The sequence below is a fragment of the Phocoena sinus genome, chromosome 4 (assembly GCF_008692025.1).
Source record: "Phocoena sinus isolate mPhoSin1 chromosome 4, mPhoSin1.pri, whole genome shotgun sequence".
NCBI lineage: Eukaryota > Metazoa > Chordata > Mammalia > Artiodactyla > Phocoenidae > Phocoena > Phocoena sinus.
This window is the reverse complement of record NC_045766.1, coordinates 116,747,451-116,768,420: the sequence shown is the minus strand read 5'-3', so window position 1 is coordinate 116,768,420 and position 20,970 is coordinate 116,747,451. Positions and strand designations below refer to the sequence as shown.

Below are 20,970 nucleotides of genomic sequence, written 5' to 3'. Positions count from 1 at the left end.
AAAAGATTGCTAATTATATAATTACCATATATTATAGGTATAATATTTAGGATAGAGTTAAGTGTATTCTATATAAAGTTAATTTTTTATATCCTCTATTTTGGGCCCAGTATGTCTAGAGTAAGTTATTCAATGGTATAGGGATTTTACCTTATAGGAATTTTCAGTTGATAAGACTTTTATGAAGAGGTATAAAAGGTTTGGTAGGTTGTTATACTGAGAACATGAAGAGTTATTAGTTTTGAATAGCTGTAGTTTGGGCTTTGTTAACGACTAATGGGTTGGCTTTGAGTTAAAAAGCAAAACCTGATGACTCTAAGCCCTTTGACTCAAACTGTAACTGACTGTCAACCCACCTTCTTTTCCGATCAGGGATGAAGGGGTGCATCTCAAATGAATGAAGGTGTCCACAGCTGCCTTCCCGTGTGTGTTCACACACAAAGGAAGCATAATTATTTTATTTAATTCATCATCTGATTTTATTTGGCCTTGGGAACTCCTCACCTCCCTTCTTACCACCTAATTTTCTCTCTCTCCTTCCCTTTCTTCCTTTCTTTGGGTGAGCACTAATAGTTTTGCAGAATCTGGCTAGGCATATAGTGGTTTTGAATATAATTTTATTATTTGAAGTATTTTAAAGCTCTGTATTCGGAATGCCTTTGCTTTGGTGATATGTTTACTTTCAATTCTTAGTTAAGAACAAACGCACTGTTTATACAGTCATTCCTATGAGGAAATATGATTCACATTGAGAGATCTTGTTTATTGTCATATGACATGTTCTCTAGGCATGCAGCATAGAAAAGGGAGAAAACATCCCACGTCCATCTTCACTGTAGCTCGACTTAACACATTTCGGGAAACTGAATATTTGAAAAATGTTTCTGTGTTGATTAAGATATAAGTAATAGAAGACCTTACTAAAATAGCTTAAACAGTAAGGAGTATATTATGTCTCACTCAACAGGAAGTTTAGATTACTGGTCGTTAATTAATTGTCATAATAACGTTATCAAGGACCCACGAGGTATTTTCCATATTTCTTCTCTGCCATCTTGAGTGTTTTGACAATGTCACTCTTCATGGTTGCAAGATAGCTATTTTTCCATGCCACTTTTTTTTTGAAGTGGGGAGAAACATTTTCTAGTAAACTTCATTGGCCATAATTGTATCATAGGCCTGTGCCTAAACCCCTTTCTGGCAGAGTAAACATACTTGCCTTAAGCAGCTTGACCTAATCAATATTCACCTTCTAAGGGTAAGAGGGTGAGTGTTCTGCCAGCCAGTAAGAAAGGGGGAGGCTCTGAGGATAGAGCAGTGAACAGAAGGGGAAAAAACTGCTGCCCCCTTGGAGCTTACATTTTATTGGTGAGATAGACAAAAATATAAAGCAATTCAATTTCATGACCTCTTATTAACAAGTGCTAACTTAAAATTAGAGAAGGGAACATGGAAGGTCTGGGATGGGGTGTGTGTGTGCAATTTCAGATTATGTCCAGGGAAGTCTCACCCAGAAGATGCCTTGAGTAAAGGTTGAGTTGGCGTGGGAGCTGATGATGCAGCTCTCTGGGGAGAAGAGTGTTCTAGTTAAACGCCCTGTGGCTGGAGTGGGGTGAATAAGGAAGGATCACAGGAAGTGAGGTCAGAGGGGGAAGCCACTAGACAGTTTTGAGCAGAGGAGTGATCCAGTGTAACATTCTTACATAATCACTTTGGCCGTTGTGTTAAATGGACCAAAGGGGCGTTAAAAACAGAAGCAAGGAAACCAGGTAGGAAGCTTTTGTAATAATCGAGGAGAAATGGTGGTGACTAGGATGGGAGCAGTAAGAAATAGTTGGATTCTGAATATTTCTAATGGAAAGCCCACAGAATGTGCTGAGGAGTTGGATGTGAGGTGTGAGAAGAGGAGAGGCCTCTAGGATGACAGCCAGGGTTTGAGGCCTGAACAATTAGAATGGAGTTGATATTATCTGAGATTAGGAAGAACAAGAACTCAGTTACTGACATATTAAATTTGAGATGTCCAATAAACAATTACGTATATATATATTTCTTGAAGACAGATCAATATATATTTTTTAAAAGGATGACTTTGGCCATTAATAACAGGAAAAGGCTTCAAAAATGTATATATATTCAAACAACAGCAATAAGGAGAGAATACAAAAGGGGGAAATAAAAGTGTTATGCGGGGGCAGGACTATTTTACGTTCCATTGAACAAATACAGGGAAACACTGGAACTAATTTTAAAATAGAGTATTCAAAGAAACATTTATACACTGAGCATTTATTTAGTGCCTACTATATTTTAGTTTCAAAAATTGCCTATTAAATATATTTATTCCTTGAGTCAGTACCTCAGTTTTGAAGCCCCAAATCATGTTAAAAATACACATGAAAAAAAGAAATACACCACAAGGACCAATGATACGGATTTAGAGTATGTCTGTTTACTCTGAACATGATGGCAATAAGTGATCCTTCTAAAGACGTTCTGCTGTTAACTGTCCAGGTTATCCTCCCACACCCCAACTTCCTCAGTATTGTGCAGCCTATAGCTAATGCACAGGCATACTATTCAGTAGTGATCCAAGTCCGGAGAAAGATCAGTACAGTATACCTTAGGCGAGTTTATCCATGTGAACGGCTTTTCTTTTGAAGAGGAATTAGTCCAAGATGTCTTTTAACCAGGTTATTGCACTTACATTTAACAAGGATGCCGCACATAGCTACGGTTTTCAATCTGCGTGCATCACATAAAATGCTGAGAAGCACCTTGTAAAGTACCTTTCGTATTATAGGTGCTCAAGAAATATTTAGGTAGAAAATTTGATTTAGAACATTATCATTTCTAATTTATTTAAAAACTTTAAAAAAATATGGGACATGAAGTAATAGGCATCGCTTGATAAAATGTGCCCTATCCATAATGTGAGGTTGTTGAGAAAACGAATTATAATTGTTTTGTCAGAAAAAAGTACTGTGTAATAAATACACGAAATTATTTATTGAGCAAAGAAATACTGCTCTTTAAAATGGATTAGGCTTTTCTCATTACACTTTTGGCCAATCATGGTGAATATATGACCTTTGGCCTATATGACCAGTGAGGGAAAATGTGTATATTTAGAGGGGAAATCTATTTGTTCAGAACATGAAGTGTACTGAATTACTTCAGTTTACCTATTTCTCGTGTTAAGTAATTTTTGCAAAATGACCATCTCTCAAGAGAGAGTTCTGCAAATTTACAGTAATGAAGCAAGCACTTATGTTAGTTTCATTTGCGACCAAATTGATGGTAGATATGAATTAGACTCATTCTTTGATTGACCAAGCTATAAGTTTGTAATCTACAAATTTGCTTTCAAGTTCTTTAGAGTGTATTTCTTTATATTCTCCTTTGCTTTTGTTTTTTTTAAAAAAGGAGAGTTTGCAAAATCTATTGCCCAGCAGTTAGCATTTGTTCATGTGTGCAAATGATTAAGATGCTTACCTAAACAAGATTCTTGTCAAAGTAAAACTTATAGCAGCTTACTTTTTTATTATGTAAACATGAATGATATAAACAAGGAATATATTTAAATTATGAAGCACCATATCAAAGTGATCTCCCGAGAACCCACCAACCAGCATGGGATCATGTGCCTCTCCTTGCCTATACCTTTACCCTTACCCTGACCCCCAGCTACTCTTCAATTTTGTGTTAATCATTTACTTTATTTTTATTATCACATGGTTTCTTAAATAATATGCTGTTTAATTCTACTTTTTTTTAAGTTTTGTAAAATTGGTAGCATACTGTGTGTAGTCTTCTGAGACTTTTTTTTTCCATTCATTGTTTCTTGGACATTTATTTATATTGTTGAATGTAATTGTAGTTCATTTATTTCACTGCTGAGTAATATTCCATTGTATGAATTTATTTTCTGTCCTGTTGGTGGACATCTGGGTTATTGTTGTTGGGTTTTTGTTTGCTCGTTTTACTCATTTTTGATATATCTATTTTGCTGTATCTATACATTGATACAGATGTGTCTGTGTATCAGCAATCATTTGTATGTGTACTGGTGTACATGTGCAAGACTTGAGGAGAAATACCTAAGAGTAGAAGCATAGAGAATGTTCAACTGTATGAAATAATGCCAAATTGTTTTCTGAAGTCTTTGGAAGTCTTTTACCTTCCACTAGCAATGTATCAGAACCCCCTGTTGAGCCAAATCATTGCCAAAACTCAGAATTGTCAGGCTTCTTAACTTCTCCTTATTTAGTGGCTGCAAAATAGCATCTTATTATGGTCTTAATTTGCTTTTCTGTGATTGCTGATGAGGTTGAACATCTTTTCATGTGATACTCAACATTGGTATTTTTCTTACACAAAATGCTTGTTCATGTCTTTTGTCCATTATGTACTTAAGATCGTACATTAAATGCAGTTATTTTTTTAAATTTAAAATTTTAAAATAACACACAGAGAAGTTGCAAGTACAGTAAAGATACATTTTTTTTCCCCTGAAGATTTGATTTGATGCTCCATCGCCCCTAAATAAATGAGTGTGTATTTCCTGCAAACAAGAACATTATCCTAAAAACCACAATAAAAACCATTAAAATCAAGAAATTAACACTGATGCATTGCTACCATCTAATCCTCAGGTCTCATTCACTTTTCAGAAGTCGTCCCAATAATGTCCTTTATAGTAAAAGGTTCCAATTTAGAATCACGCCTTGCATTTTACTTGTCACATCTCTTTAGTCTTTTTTTCCAATCTGAAACCATTCTTCAGCCTTTGTTTGACTTGTAAGACCTTGGCACTTTTGAAGACTATGTAGGCCAGTTATTTCATAGAATGTCTCTTCCTTTAGGTTTGTCTGCTGTTACCTTATGAGTAGATGTAGGTTATGAATATTTGGCAGGAATATCACAGATGTTACACTGTCTTCTCATCTTGTAAGGTGGCACCTGGTTTCATTTTGACCTATTACTGTTGAAGTTCACTTGGATTACTTGATTCAGAGGATGTTGGCCAGGTTTCTCTACTGTGAAATTACTCATTTTTCCTCTGTAATTAGTAATTATTTTGTGTGAAGGTGCTTTGGAACTGTAAATATCCCCGTCCTGGTCAGACTCTCATTTAATTAATTAATTTATTTGTATCACTGTGAGCACATGATTCTGTGTTTTATTCAATGAGCTATAATGCATTACTGTTGTTATTTATTTTGATGATCATCTTACCCTGAGTTAGCCGGTGGGATCCCCTTCAAGTTGGCTTCTGTGTCCTTTTGACATGTCATTCCTCGACCATACTGCTACCTCCAGTTTCATTCCCATATTATAGAGTTAAACCACATTTTTTCCCTTTTTTGTACCTCCTCTCTAACAGTGGGAAACTTGCCTATTGTTATCCTAAATTTACTTACTTATTTGATCAGTCTCCCTCCACCACCCCACGATTCTATTTGAGCTTCAAAGCCACTGGTGTGGAAGCCCTCCTCACCCGACTTGGAGTCCTACATTGTACAGCACGGTGCATCGTGCGTCTCTTTATGGGCACCCTGATCAGGCGTTGACACCCATCATTGGACCACTGCCATGCAGGGTTCTGCTCACCCTAAACCACCCTTCCAGAGCTTGGGTGTGGACTCCCACGCCACATTGTCCCCTCCCTCCACCACGGACACTTGCCTCATCCTGCTTGGGCTCTGACTCCCCTTATTAGGGATGCCCCTTTGCATTTTTAATTAAAATGTTATACCACACACACACACACACACACACACACACACACACACGCACACACATACATTCTGGATACCAAAATCTTTTTTGGCAACGTGCTTTGTGGTATTGTAGTTTATCCTTTTCTTTGTTGTATTTGTTGATGAATGGAAGTTTTTAAGTACGATGCAGTTGAAGTTATTAATCATATGCTTTATAGTCACCCCTTTCTATGTCCTGAGAAAACCTTCGCTACTCTGAGTTCATAAAGGTATCTCTTATATTTTGTTTTAAAAATGTTAGAGACTTGATTTCTCTCCTTAAAACTTGAATTCCTCTGGAATGTATTTTTTATATATCATATAGTAGAGATCCAATTTCTTTTTCTCCCCCCAAATGGATAACCAGTTGTTTCACCACTATTGAATAATTCCTCCTTACTTCAGTGATCTGCAGTGCAACTTTTATTAAACATCATTTTCCTTATGTGTGAAGGTCTGTTTCTTCTCCAGTGGTCAGTTTGTCTCTTTTCCAGGAGCACACTAACTTAATGGGGTAAAGCTTTAAAATAAGTCTCCATATAGGCAGAGCACATTCTGTACAGTATGCTTTTTCTTATTGGATGGCTTGTCTCTTACGAGCTTTTGCTGTCCCGTTGTAAATTTTAGAATCATCTTATAAAACCTTTGGATTTCGATTGGCATTGCGTTCAATGTATTGGTTCAGTTTGAGGAGAATTACCACGTTATAGTATTGAGTCTTTCTATCAGGAACATGGTATGTCATCCCATTTATTTAGGTTGCATTTAATAATGTCTTCCAATATTTTCTCCGTATAGAATTTGCAGTATTTACAAGTTACTTTTGTTCTTTAGACACATTTTCTTGTTGGATGTTTTTTAAATGTTATTTTCTGTTTGTTACTGGTGTGTAGAAACACAGTTGATTTTCGCATGTGATTTATATTTAGTTACAATTAATTGAATACTAAAACCTGTTCAGATGAAATGTCAGACATGCTCAAAAGCAAATAAGTCAGATTAGAAGTCCAGGTTTCTACTCTGAAATTACTTTTGATATTTTAATAATTTCTAGCTAATCATCGTGGTTTTTTTACAGCTTTATTGAGATAATTTACATACCATAAAATTTACCCATTTAAAGTGTTCTTTATAGCCACACGGGTATGCAGCCAACACCACCATTGAATTTTTGAACGTTTTCATGAACCTAAAAGGCATCCCATACCCGTTGGCAGTCACTCCTATCCTCCTCCATCTTCAGCCCTAGGTGATTACTGATCTACTTCCTGTCTCTGAATTCGCCTCTTCTGGACATTTCACATAGATGGAATCATATAACACATGTTTTTTGGTAGCCGGCTTCTTTCACTAAGCATAGTAATTTGCAAGATTCATCTATATTGTAGCATATATCAGTAGTTCATTCCTTTTTATGGCTGAATAATATTCCGTTGTATTGAATGTTACCACATTTTTGTTATTCATTGGTTGATAGACACATAGGTTGCATCTAATTTCTGGCTGTTATGAATAATGTTGTTGTAAGCATGCATATATAGGTTTTTGTGTGGACATAAGTTTTCCCTTCTGTTTATACCTAGGAGTAAGAATTCTGGGTTATATAGTAACTCTATGTTTAACTTTTTAAGGAGCTGCCAAACTTTTCCAAAGAGGCTATGCTATTTTATTTTATGTCTCATCAGCAATGTGTGAAGGTTTCAGTTTCTCCCTATCCTCCCTAACCTTTGAATTATTCAGTCTTTTAAAAAAAATATGTATCTATTCTAGTGGGTGTATATAATGAAATCTCATAGGTGTATTTGCATTTCTCTGATAGGTCATGATGATGAGCATCTTTCTGTGTATTTACTAAACATTCATGTATCTTTGGTGAAGTCTTCAAATCTTTAGCCTGTTTTTTAAAATTGATTTATCATCTTATTCTTGAGGGCTAAGGCTTTTAATATGCTGGATACCGTTTCTTTATCATGTATACATGATAAAGAATATATAGAGAAAATATTTGCAGATATTTTCTCCCATTATGGGACTTGTCTTTTATCTAAATTGTGTCTTTTGGAGAATTTGATGAAGTCCATTTTTTTAATGGATTGAGCTTTTCTTGTCATATTTAAGAAATCTTTCCCTGACCTAAGCTCACGAGATTTTTTTTTTTTCCCTTATGCTTTCTTCTAGAAGTTTTGTAGTTTTAGTTCTTACAGTTTGAACTATGGTCTATTTTGGGTTACTATTTTTGTATGTTGTGAGGTAAATGTTTATACTTATTTATCAGTTTATTTTTGCATGTGAATATCCAGCTGTTCCTGCACCATTTATTAAAAAGACTTTTTTCCCCATTGAATTGCCATAGCACATTTGTTGAAAATCAAATGACCATGAATGTGAGAATTTATTCTGGGCTATCTATTCTGTTTCATTATCCAAATGTCTATCTCTATGCCAGTATCACACTGTGTTGGTTATTAGAGCTTTATGTAAGTTTTGAAATTAGGTGAAGTCCTGCAACTTTAATCTGCCTTTTCAATATCGTTTGGATATTTTAGGTTCTTTAGACTATCATATATATTTTAGGATCAATTTCTACAAAAAACAGCATGATGGGATTTTGATAGATCTTAACAATACTGAGTCTTCCAGTCCATGAACATGGAATGGATCTTTGGTTATTTAGACCTTTAATGTCTCTTAACAGTGTTTTGGATTTTAAGTGTATGGCTTTTGCATTTTTAAATTAAATTTATTCATGTCTTTTATTTTTTGCTACTATTGTGAGTGAGGGGAACTTTTAAAATTTCATTTTCGGATTGTTTTTTGCTAGTATATAAAAATGCAATTACTTTTTATACATGGATCTTGTATTCTGCAATCTTTCAAAACTTTCTTAATTTTAATAGCTTTTTTGTTTGTTTTGTTTTATTTGCTTCCTTAGGATAATCTACGTACAGGATCATGTTGCCTGCAAATAAAGAGTTTTTTATCTTTTCCAATCTGTATGTCTTTATGTTTCTTGCCTGATTGCACTGAGTAGAATCTCTGGTACAGTGTTGAATAGTAGTGGCTAGAGCCGGTCGTCCTTGCCTTTTCCCCAGTGTTAGAGGGGGAAAGCATTCAGTCTTTCACCAGAAGTATGGTATCAGTTTTAGGCATGTGTCCCAGAAAGGAAAGATTATTTCACTTTGAAATAATCAACTAATGTAATATACCTTATCCAAAGAATGTAGGACAAAACTGCATGATTATCTCAATAGACACAGACAAAAAAGAAAGGAAGGAAACAGAAAACAAAATAACGAGTTTAAACAAAAGAGAGAGAGAGAGAGAAGAAGCTACTTTGTATAAAATGGTGAGGAAAAGCTACTGTGAGGAGATGAGGAAAAGCTGGCATCTAAAAAACCTGGAGGCCTTAAAGTCACACAAAGAATAAAGTGGAGAGTAAGTAGTTCAGCACTAGGGTTTGCACTTGTCCTGTTCACTTTGTAATTCCAATACCTAGCACAGTGCCTTGCCCCTATAATTTGTTCTAATATCAAATACATAGTTTAGTATCTTGCTTTCTTGGCAGTCATATTCTGATCCTTGTATCATGTCATTAAATATTCTTTGGAAACATATCTTTTAATGATTACATAATATTCCACAGTATAATTATAAGAAAGTTATTTGAATGTTTTATTATTCATAGACATGCTTCCTTCCTACATGATTTACAACACACCTGGCATATTTCATTGATTTGGATTTAAGGCTAATTTTTCCATTTACTAATAATCTGTGATAGTGGTTTATTTTATATTATCTTTTGCTAATTTTTATTTAAGTATTCTTATAATTTATCCTTCCTGTGGTCATATGTTTAGCTCAAAAGGGTTATAATAATGCTTTAATAGAGACCAACCATTAAAACAATTCTAGAATGTGGCAAAGTATCAGACATAAACTGTGGGCACTGAATATTTTTTCCTCTCTACATGGAAAAATGTAGACTCGTGAACTTTATGTACTATTGCCAGGTGTTTTGCACTACCCAAATTGAGACTATGGTAAGTGAGTAGTACTAGAAAAAAGTCAGGGATTATGTTCCAGAGAACTGCCAAGGCCCTGTCTTGTTTTCAAGTAAAATATACCAGAGTTTGAATTCCACTTTAAGTTCTGACTAGTTTTGTGATTTGGGGTAACTTAAACTCAGTTTCCTCATCTATAAAATGAGGATTATAATCATCATCTCATAGGGTTGTATATAAACGGTTTAGTGCAGTGTTTGTTAATAGTAACTGCCCAGTATATGAGAGCTGTCATTACCTTTTGTTTAAGTTTCTCACTGCCGAGGGAGTGCTGGTAAGAGTGGTAGCAGGAAGGGTTCCTTATGCTTCAAGGCTCTGTCAGCAGATACCAACCAGCTCCTCTGAAGGTATTTACTTTTACTCTTGTCAGGAATTGGTCGTTTCCTTTGGTGAATATGCTTGTTTAGAGACTATTTCTTGTCTGCTCATGTGCCAAATAAGATACAGCCAGAAAGGTGGTATTTTATTTTATTATTTATTTTTTTTTTAAAATTACATTTTGCAACTTTTTGATTTTAATCAATTAATTTGGCTGTGTTGGGTCTTCGTTTCTGTGCGAGGGCTTTCTCTAGTTGTGGCAAGTGGGGGCCACTCTTCATCGCGGTGCGCGGGCCTCTCCCTATCGTGGCCTCTCTTGTTGCGGAGCACAGGCTCCAGACGCGCAGGCTCAGTAGTTGCGGCTCACGGGCCTAGTTGCTCCGCGGCATGTGGGATCTTCCCAGACCAGGGCTCGAACCCGTGTCCCCTGCATTGGCAGGCAAATTCTCAACCACTGCGCCACCAGGGAAGCCCCAAAAGGTGGTATTTTAAAGTAAATTAAGTTAGACCTTTTGACGTCAACTTGTAGGTTACTCCTCCCATCATCCATAAATATAGTTATGGTTACTTTCTTTTCCAGCTTGAAAACAAAAGGTAATACATGTTTTTTTCAAGCAGGAAAGAAATGTGACTAAAAATTGAACAATTATAATGTTGACAAGGGGCAAGATGGGGTTGTCTTGGGTATAGATTCTGAGATTGGGGACTGGGAATTTAGGACATTTCCAAGGCCCCTGGCGCATTCTAATAGAAATACTAAATTGATTGTAAATATGGTTATTTTTAAGTTCACGGGTAAAGTACTGCCTTGTAGTTATAGATTATCAGAAGTGATTTTTCCCTACTCTCTCAGAATTCCTATCAGGATTTGTAGTCAAGGTTCAATTTGAGTCCAGGATCTATAATTTGGGGCATGACACTTAACCAGCCCTGCACACTGTTTGTTTCTCCTTCATAAAATGGGGTAATGCCTTCTCTGCTTGTTTCACTGAGTTATGAAGATTCAGTGAGGTCATGTCCATGAAGTGCTTTGTAACTGGTAAAGCATATAGCTTACTAATTGTGACGCCAGTTCATCCTGTCAGACCTGCCCTTTTCTCACTATTGTTTGTTAGGTCGCTGGTGAGGGTGACATGATAACCCAGAAATCTGTAATGTGCACTACATCCTAGGAGTGTTCGTTTTATCCATATACTAGGGAGTGGACAGTGGTAGGCTGTTGCTATTTTCATCCTTTAATTTGTTTTGTTTATTTACAAAAGTAATATGCACTTATTGTAAAGAAACTAGAAAATATAAATCAGGAAAAAGGAAAAGAAAAAATCAGTTCTGCAAAAATAATTACTATATCTATTTTTGTATAATTTTAAAACAAAGATTCAGTTATGCTGAGCATGTTTCCCGTTTTTATCACTTAATATATAATATAGTATATTATTCCATGAAACTTAATTACCTTATATAACATTTTAATGGCTATGTAGTACATATTGATATGCTTATAGCTAGATATTTGTACATATCCTCTATTTTTTTTTCCAATTAGGATAAATCCTACACTTGGAATTGCTACAGCAAGGGGTATACAACATTTTAAGAAATATGATTTCTTTTTGCTTCATTGAGATGTAATTGACATATAATAAACTGCATATATTTAAGGCACACAGTTTGATAACTTTTGACATGTGTGTACGTATGCCCATGAAATCAGCACCACAATTAAGATAATACTCTTTTGTAATCCCTTCTTCTTGTACCTTTCCACCCTGCTATCCCCAGGCAACCACTGATCTGTTTATACTCTCCCTGTAGATTAATTTGCATTTATTACATTTTTATGCAAATGGAGTCACACACTATGTATCCCTTTTTGTCTGGGTTCTTGCATCAGCATAATTGTTTTGAAATTCATCCATGTTGTTGTTTATATCAATAATATATCCTTTTTTGTTGCTGAATAGTAAATATTCCATTGTATGGATATACCATAATTCATTCACCTGTTGATGGGCATTTGAGTTGTTTCCAGTTTTTGGCTATGAAAAATAAAACTGCTTTGGACATTGGTGTACAAGTCTTTCTATGGACATAAAACATTTGATATTTATTACCAAATTTTGTGCTGAGAAGGTTACATAGGTAGTATTTTGAAACAGGCAAAGCTTAATATGAAAGAAACTAGCTATTTTTTTTCTTCCTTTTTAAAAAAATTTTGGAAATATATCCTTGGGAGGATTTAGAATTTTTATATGTAACTTAACTGAATTAGTTTGATAGAAAATTGAAATTAACCAAGGTTAATAAGTGCATCCTAGCAACTATAAACCTTTTTCACAGTTTGTTTTCTTGAAGCATCTACTTTTATCAAGTAAATGTATTATCTAGAAACCAAAAACCTTTTGCTTTCCTTTAGTGATCAATTTATATTTCATAAACAGCCCATATTTTTCTGTCAAATGACTCTTTCTGTATTGAACTTGAACAAGAAAAGATACTGAGAAAAGTTTACAGAACTTCACAAAAGATATTCCAGAATCTGGTGTGGAATTGATGCCAGACTATCTGTTTCCTCTTCTTAAGATACACACTAGATTGAAGGAGGAGTGGGGAATCTGAAGACTCCAAATGGCATCAGAGCTACTTTTCAACAGCCTTCTCAATTTCCTTTCTCAGAAAGCAGAGACTCAATCCTTGGAGACGGATGGTGAGAATATTTTTCCTGAGTTCATAAGGCTTAATCATCGTGACTTTAATATATTTCAGACAGTCCTTTCTTAGTTACCAATTAGCTTATAATCACCAGATTTGTATTTTGTGCTTTATCTGTGCAAATTACTTCATTAGGCAGTGTTTTTTGTTTGTTTGTTTTTTTAAGTGAATAGGTTACACTCTCATAGCTAAGGAACTTACAGGGAAAGAATAAATATAGATAGGTAAATAAAATCAAACAGCGGAAAGAGGTTAAATGCCATGAGAAAAACACAAGCAATATTCTTGAGAATTCACAGGTGTAGATTACTTCTGGAGAGAGGGATTAAGATGTTTGAAAGAATAGCATTTATGTTGATGATGCTTAATTTGTTTTTACCAAAAACAAGGGAAAATGGATAGTTAATAGAAAACCGAAAATAGCAATCTGATTTCAGATAAAAAAGTTAATTATTGTTTGGAGGAAAAATAGAAGGATATTTGGTTATTGTGGGCTTATTATAGTATAAGTCAGTGATTACTTTTTGAATTATGGTTACCTCTTACAAGGCAAAAATGGTTACCTCTTACAAGGCAAATGATACTATATCAGCATTTCTGAGAAATGATTTAAAAATCTGATTAAATTATCATAAGTAGGTGGGCAATGCAACAGAAAGAGATGAGTGAGTGGCTAATTCTACTTGGATTAACTTGCTTGTTTTCTGGTATAGCTACAACCTAAATGAATCGGTCAGGTCTTAAGCTCTTGGACCTTATGCTGCTCACGCGTGGGCAGAAGAACCACAAGTAAACTGGGAAAAGCCACAGTGATTGATTATTGTGCTCATAATTAGTTGTTTGGAAGAGAGATAGCAGATAGACTATCCTAAATTCATGGTGTTTTAGTGGGCCATGATGTTTCAAAAGGGGGATGGCAACTTTGAACCAGATTTGTCCTCTACCTGTAAGCATAATATGGTTGGCACAGTGATAATACTAACTCCTTTTCCTTCACTGTTGTGATTATGTTCAGAAAATCTAGTGATGAAGTTTTTATTTTAATCATTCTACTTCTCATTTTAATTACTCTGCTTATTCTTTCTTGTAATTTCAGCAAGGAAATCTTTAAAACATTATACTTATTAAATAAAAATGCTACAAAACTATTAGTAATTATTGGTTGCTAGTCATTTTTCACATTATCACATATTATTTTTTCCTCTAAATTGAGATTTTAAATCTACCTAACTTTTATTTATAAATATTAAAAGTTCTTTCATTCAGGTATAATTATGTGGTAATGTCTGATAGTCTGAAATCTGCTTTTATATTTGTTGAAACATAGTTGATATTGAACCCCAATTGTCAACTTCTAATTCTGTTAAAATGAAAATTATAATTATGCATACTCTTGTGACCAGCAAGATATAATTATATCTTGTTTGTTGTTCTTAATTTTCATCACTCTTGTTTTGTGGTAAGCACCAACCACTTTTGACAGTTGGTAAATAAATTGTAGATAGCCAGATGGTAAATATACATAGCCAATAAATTGTCCTTGAAAAATGATCAAATCTAGATCTTTCTTCCAGATAGAAGATGGATTATTTAGAATACACAATGAACAACTTTGAAAGCAATTAAAGTTGAATTATTAGTGATTATCTATATCATTTACATTTCAAGATTTTAAAAGTGAATATGTTAAGTGTGTTTTTTTGAAAGTGTGTTTTGTTAAACAGTTTTTCCTTTTGAATGAGGAACCCGTGGTCAAATAAGTTTGGGAGATGTTGCATCATAGTATATAATACCTGTTCACTAGGACTTACATTAGCCGGTGGACTGTCAGTCTCCAAAAGGAGTATCTAGTCCTCTTGGACAGAGATACTGTCCTTCAGATATAGAGTCCAGTACTCTGTCGTATAGCTAGTATACGACAGAGTACAGTTGAAGACTCTGGACTAATATATTTCATAAGGTTTTACTATAGTTTGTTTGTCATACAGCTCCACTTTGAAACCAGTCGTGTTATATTTTTAGGTATAGTGATGTCCTGAATGAGAGGCCAAAGAGGACGACTGGGAAAAAAGGAAAAGGATTTGATTAATTGAATATTGCAAACCATATGAAACATGAAGTGTTTATAAAGCTTCTTAGTATCTTAGACCAAGATTCCCTTACTCACTTGATAGCTCCCCCTTTTGAAAGAAATAGTCATCCCATCTAAGTCACAAAATAAAATCACCCTTTATTGTACTTTAGAGGACTCCATGTGCTTTCTGTGCTCTGTTCACCTCAGTGTGTAACATTTATTAGCTAATTTTGATAAATATTGATAATACAAAAGTTAATATCTTGGGTAGAATTAGGTAGTTGACCATAAATCAGTTTAGTTTAAAACACTTGAATATACTCATTTTCTAAGTGGAGTTTTTTTTTGTTATAGCTCATGATTTCTCACTGAGATTCTGAGTGCTTTTTTGTACAATTTTCCCTAGTTCAGTTAAGTTGTTGGTGACTATTTCAACAGATGTCTTAAGTGTTAAAACTTTTATGTCCTATATAGTATCTATATGAAGAGATGAAAATGTGGGCTGGTGAGTTCTAACAGATTGGGTTACCAGGTTGGAAGTGAGGCTAATTGTCAACATGGAAAGTCTTCCCCAAACTTTATATAACACTCCTCAAAGTAAGGTTTTTAATTTAACAAATAATACTTTAAAAAAGGTGTTTAAACTTCTATACAAAGTTTTCAATGAGGACATGGTACTGGTGAAAGCAAGATCAGTCCAGAATCTGGGTGAGTCACTGGGGTTGGGGTTGATTGCCGTAAACTAGCTTGGCTATCTCACTGATGTTTCCCTGGATTCCTGGACAACCTGGGCAAGAAAATTTGGGTGTTCGGCTCAAATGAAGCATCGTTAGTTTCCGACATAGCTTCCACCCACTCTTTAGTTTCCTTTCCCATGACCAGCATCTTGGTTCAGAGTTCCTTTCTCATCTGGAGCTCTTATGCTGCTAAGCCTCCATACTGATGTCCTTGCTTCAGTCTCTCACAGGTGCTAGATCTTCCCCAGACTCCAATTTGCTGTGTTACTCCTTTGATCAAAATAATTCAACGATCCCAGTAGCATAATGACCATAGAAAAATAACAGACCTTCTTTAATCAATCCTAATTTACCATTACAATGGGAAACATTCATATAATTAACATTTTTCTGAATTTGATGTCTTTGAAGAATTGATTTTCCATAAGTCTTTTACTTAATACCTTAATTGACATAACTAACATTATTTTGGGAGGAAGATTCCCACTATACCAAGCCTCTGGGTCAACCAAGGTTTTTTTCCCTCTCCCATGAAATGTTTCAAATGAAGTAATTAAAATAATTTTAAAATGTGTTGATTAAAGTGTCAATTCACTTTCTCTTCTTACACAGACCGTAGTCTTTTTTTACTTAAATTAACCGTGTTGAACCTGATAATTTTCCTTGATTCTCTGGTACCTTTGCCCTTGAACCACGTGGCCTGTGGTTTGCACATCTGAAATTGGTGTGATTCTAACAGTAGAGCTTATTATGTACTTTATTCAGTTAATTAGACTCTCCCCATTCTAGATTAGAGACCTACTAGTAATTTTCAAACCCTATTTATTTTCTTTTTTGCATTTACTTAATAGATAGTACAATCTATGCAAGCTTCTAGCTTGAAGCTTTTATCTCCCGCTATTGCTACTCCCTCATTCCTGCCATCTTGCAGCCTGTCCACTAAGCTTCTCGAAATATTTGTGGTGATGGGCGAGTTTTTGTTTTGTTGTTTTTGCTTCATTATTTTAGTAAATCACTTTTATTGTGTTTTTAAGAAGCTTCTATCTATGGCAGATGGGAAATTAAGAAACAAACATACAAATTATACATCCAATTCTTTCATCATTAAATTCAAAAGACGTCAGATTACTTTGTCAAATTGTATAAAAGTTTCTAATTACTTGTAATTTGTGTTCTTAAAGTGGATTACCTAAAGTTTCTAGAGCATACTGTGTACTGCTGTGCTTCCCTGCTGGGACTGATGCTCCTCCCACTGCCTAAAGGATGCTTTTCGCTTCTTTTCAAATTGGCAAAGCCTCACCTTTGTTAGAGCCAGTTTACATGCCACCTCTGTGGAGTGCCTTCACTAAAAAAAGTGTTGCCTGCCTTCTCACCCCATCTTCTTCCCAAGAATTTGCCCTTCCGTGCTTTTTTCCACTTTGTTCATACCTTCTCTTATAGTACTATCTCATTATGTCACTGATTATATTTTTTCCTGACAAGATTGGGTCCACAAAAGGCTAGTTTATCGCTTAATTATCCTTCTCTCCTTAGCTCTCAACACACAGCAGCTTCTTTATAAATATCTGTGGAGTCGTTACTTCGTGTAAATTCAGAATAGCACTGACTATGGAAAGATGGGAGATATTTCATATCCCCTGTAGGCTTTTTAAAAGGTCATGCTTTTCTTTTCCCACCAGAGTTTTGGAAGCATTTCTGCACAGAGAGCAATGTTTATCTGTCATAGTTATAATGTAAGTTCTTGAGAATCAGGAAGTAGAGATTTCATTTGAAGAGTAAAACCAAGATTGTATTTCTCAAGAAGCACTTCTTTACTGTTGTGGCCCAGCAGCAGTTCTCAAACTTCTTGTCTCAGGACCCTTTCATACTCTTAAAATATTGAGAACCCCAGAGAGTTTTTGTTTATGAGGGTCATATCAGCCGATATTTACCATATTAAAAATTGAAACTGAGAAAAATTTTAAAACACAGAAGTACACAAGGATGCACTCCAGTAGCCATCAACACAGTGCCATACATCCTGTAGCCCCAGACAACTCCACTGTAGAGTTATGAGAGAAAGAGACAAGAAAGCAGATAACAGTTTAGTGTTATGAAAATAGTATTGACCTCACGTTCTTCCTGAATGGATCATGGGTACCCTTGGAGTCCCTGGACCACACCTTGAGAACTGCTGCTTTACAGGAATTCACTTTAATTGCCAACAGAATATCTGTATTTTTCTTTCAGTAATGTTTTAACCTAGCTTTTGTGTTTGTGGGTTAGTATTAATAAATTGCCTTTTTTTTTTATATGTCTGCATGGTCTATCATGTTACCCACTCTTCTATTAATGTCTAGACATAGAATGTGCTGGAACCTATTACCAGGGTTGGCTTGGCAGCTGTAAGAAGGAGATGCTTACTCAAGGAGAAGTAATTTTATTTGTGGATACTCAGTAAGATCATTCCTAGTTATGCCCTGTCAGTACCCTGGCTTTTTTTTTTTTTAATTAATTTATCTTTTAACATCTTTATTGGAGTATAATTGCTTTACAGTAGTGTGTTAGTTTCTGCTGTATAACAAAGTGAATCAGCTATATGCATAGGTATATCCCCGTATCCCCTCCCTCTTGCATCTCCCTCCCACCCTCCCTATCCCAACCCTCTAGGTGGTCACAAAGCAGCAAGCTGATCTCCCTGTGCCATGCGGCTGCTTCCCACTAGCTATCTATTTCACGTTTGGTAGTGTATATATGTCCATGCCACTCTCTCACTTTGTCCCAGCTTACCCTTCCCCCTCCCCGTGTCCTCAAGTCCATTCTCTACATCTGTGTCTTTATTCCTGTCCTGCCCCTAGGTTCATGAGAACCTTTTTTTTTTTTTTTTAATTCCATATATATGTGTTAGCATACAGTATTTGTTTTTCTCTTTCTGACTTGCTTCACTCTGTATGACAGACTCTAGGTCCATCCACCTCACTGCAGATAACTCAATTTTGTTTCTTTTTATGGCTGAGTAATATCCCATTATATATATGTACCACATCTTCTTTATCCATTCATCTGTCAATGGGCATTTAGGCTGCTTCCACGTCCTGGCTATTGTAAATAGTGCTGCAGTGAAAATTGTGAGTACCCTGGCTTTTAAGTGCTAACCCTTTTTATGACTTGTGAACCTCCAAATACTTCTTCTGTGATGATTCTCTGTACTCCAGAGGGTTTGGAGATTTGGTCATTTTCTTAATTATTTCACAAAGTAAAGTTTGTATCTTTTTCGGGTGAGTTAGAAGTCTTCCCTTGGAAATCTTTTCTTCTGGTCTCCTTTGTTTGACCTTCCCCTCCATTTGCCTCAGCCTGATCCCTGATGCTGGCTCTCCTTTTCCGAAAGTGCTGTCTGCTTTTTGGTAGACAGTTACTTGGCCCTAGTGACTCCTGTTCTTTTTTACTCCCTACCCTCTTACCTTGGCTGATACTCCGTTAAGTTCTTTCTGAGGTCTTAGCAGGACAGTTAGTCTCTTACACTATTTGATGACTCTCTTCAAATTAAAAGGGTACTTACTGGTTCTTCCCCGGAGAGTTTTGGGAATGCATTGTGTGTACCTGTCAGCTGCATGGGAACACCAAGATGGCTGCTCATTCAGGCTCTTGTTAATTCACTGACAGTTCAATATTCTGTTTATGCATCATCTTTTTATTGTGTGGTGTCATGGTGTGAGCCGTAATTTGGGGATTTATCATTATGAGTGATAAACTAGAAGCACAAAGCTGATAGAATGTTGGGGACTTTTTATTTTTTAATTCTGTGTCCTAAACATAGTAGGCAGTCAGTAAATGTTTGCTTAGTTAATTTTATTTTCATTAGTGTTGATGAAACTCTGAGCTCCAACAACGACCTTATGGTTTAAGCCAGGCCTCTCCCTCTTATAGCCAAGGGAGCTGTGCCACCACACTGTTCTGAAAAAGTACATGTGGCCGCCTTCTCAGCAGAATCCTTACCCGATTCTTAATGAAGATTGCCATTTGAAATATACAAAATTCACATCTCCAACAGGATTCTGATTCTGACTCTTTGTTGAATACCTCCTCAAGAGTTCTTAAGTTTTCTTGAAAATTCGTTATGTCATGTTACCACAGTGTTTTACAAACCTGGGCTTGAGTCACCATAATTTTTTTCTTCCTTTTTTGCTTTAATGAATGTGCTATTAAAAATACCCTGTTTTATAACACTATTTATGTGATGTAAATTGCTTACTAAATATTTAAACCAGGCTTCATTGTTTTTCAGAGTTGTCTTTTTCTTCAACTCTCCTTCCCCTGCCTTATTTTGACTGTGTTTTCTTCTTTGCACTCATTTGCTTCAATTACTTTTCCCCTCTAAGCCATCAGCAACTCTACAGCTTCTGTTTTTGTTTTTGTCTTTTAACATGCATTTAGTCATACCATTGCCGGTAAACCTTCTACTGCTCACTAGATAAAGGCCAGCTCCTTGGCATGACCTTGATTCAAAGTCCTTCGTCCTGATTGCGTTTTCAGCCTAATCTCTAGTCACATTGGACCACCGCTTCCTGTATCACACTCAGCAATACCCTGCCTTTAGGTGCTGTTTTTGTAACCTAGAGTGACTGCCATTCTCTTCTGCCTACTCATTTTTTTAACCATCATTGACCACCACCTAGGGCACAGACACAGATAAGCTGAAAACTTAGTTACAGACCACTCTGTTCCTAGAGCACTTTTTACAAACTTGGGCCGTAGCATTTAGCACATAAACTCTGTCTTCTTTTGCACAGTGACTAAAGAAAAATTCACATGTACTGTTCACTCTCATATACCTACTGGGTGTTCCTTCCTACCCCATTTGTATGCCATTTGGGAAGGCATACCTGAACTCAAGTGAGTTTGCTTGCCACTCAGCATAATCTTGAACTCAGTCTGTTTTTTTTTAAATGGGTATAATTTGCAATCTTTTGGACCTTAATACATGGTACACCTTACACTAAATACTCTTTACAACTAATTATGACATGTCTTCTCTCTGATGATGAGAAACTAACATATCATAAGGTGGAGATACACTGATTTTAAGTTATTGCGTTTTAAATATTATAGCTGTTTGTTCCCCTAGATTATTTCTTGAGAGCTGTAGCTACTAAATTAAACTTTAAGGGTATTGCAGGGAGGACTCACACCCTCTGCTGGTATTAATACCCTCTCTTTTGGCCTGCATTGGAAATACTGTAACATTACAATAAAAAGTGTCCTGCTGATTGCTTATAATAAGACTGAGATTGCCTTATCTTGTTTTACGTATGTTCACTTTCACT

At 35.6% G+C, this 20,970-nt stretch overlaps 1 protein-coding gene across 10 annotated transcripts in view; it reads left to right on the top strand.

Moving 5' to 3' along the window:
* The window catches only part of NRIP1 (nuclear receptor interacting protein 1), a 99,356-nt gene that overhangs the window by 35,031 nt on the left and 43,355 nt on the right, over nt 1-20,970 (top strand). For 5 of the 10 annotated variants that reach the window (XM_032630551.1, XM_032630548.1, XM_032630547.1 and 2 more), the window contains one exon: nt 12,728-12,851. The exons of the other annotated variants lie outside the window; for them this stretch is intronic. The gene's annotated coding sequence lies outside the window, so the exon portion shown is untranslated. The remainder of the gene's footprint in view (nt 1-12,727; nt 12,852-20,970) is intronic. 10 annotated transcript variants of the gene reach the window in all.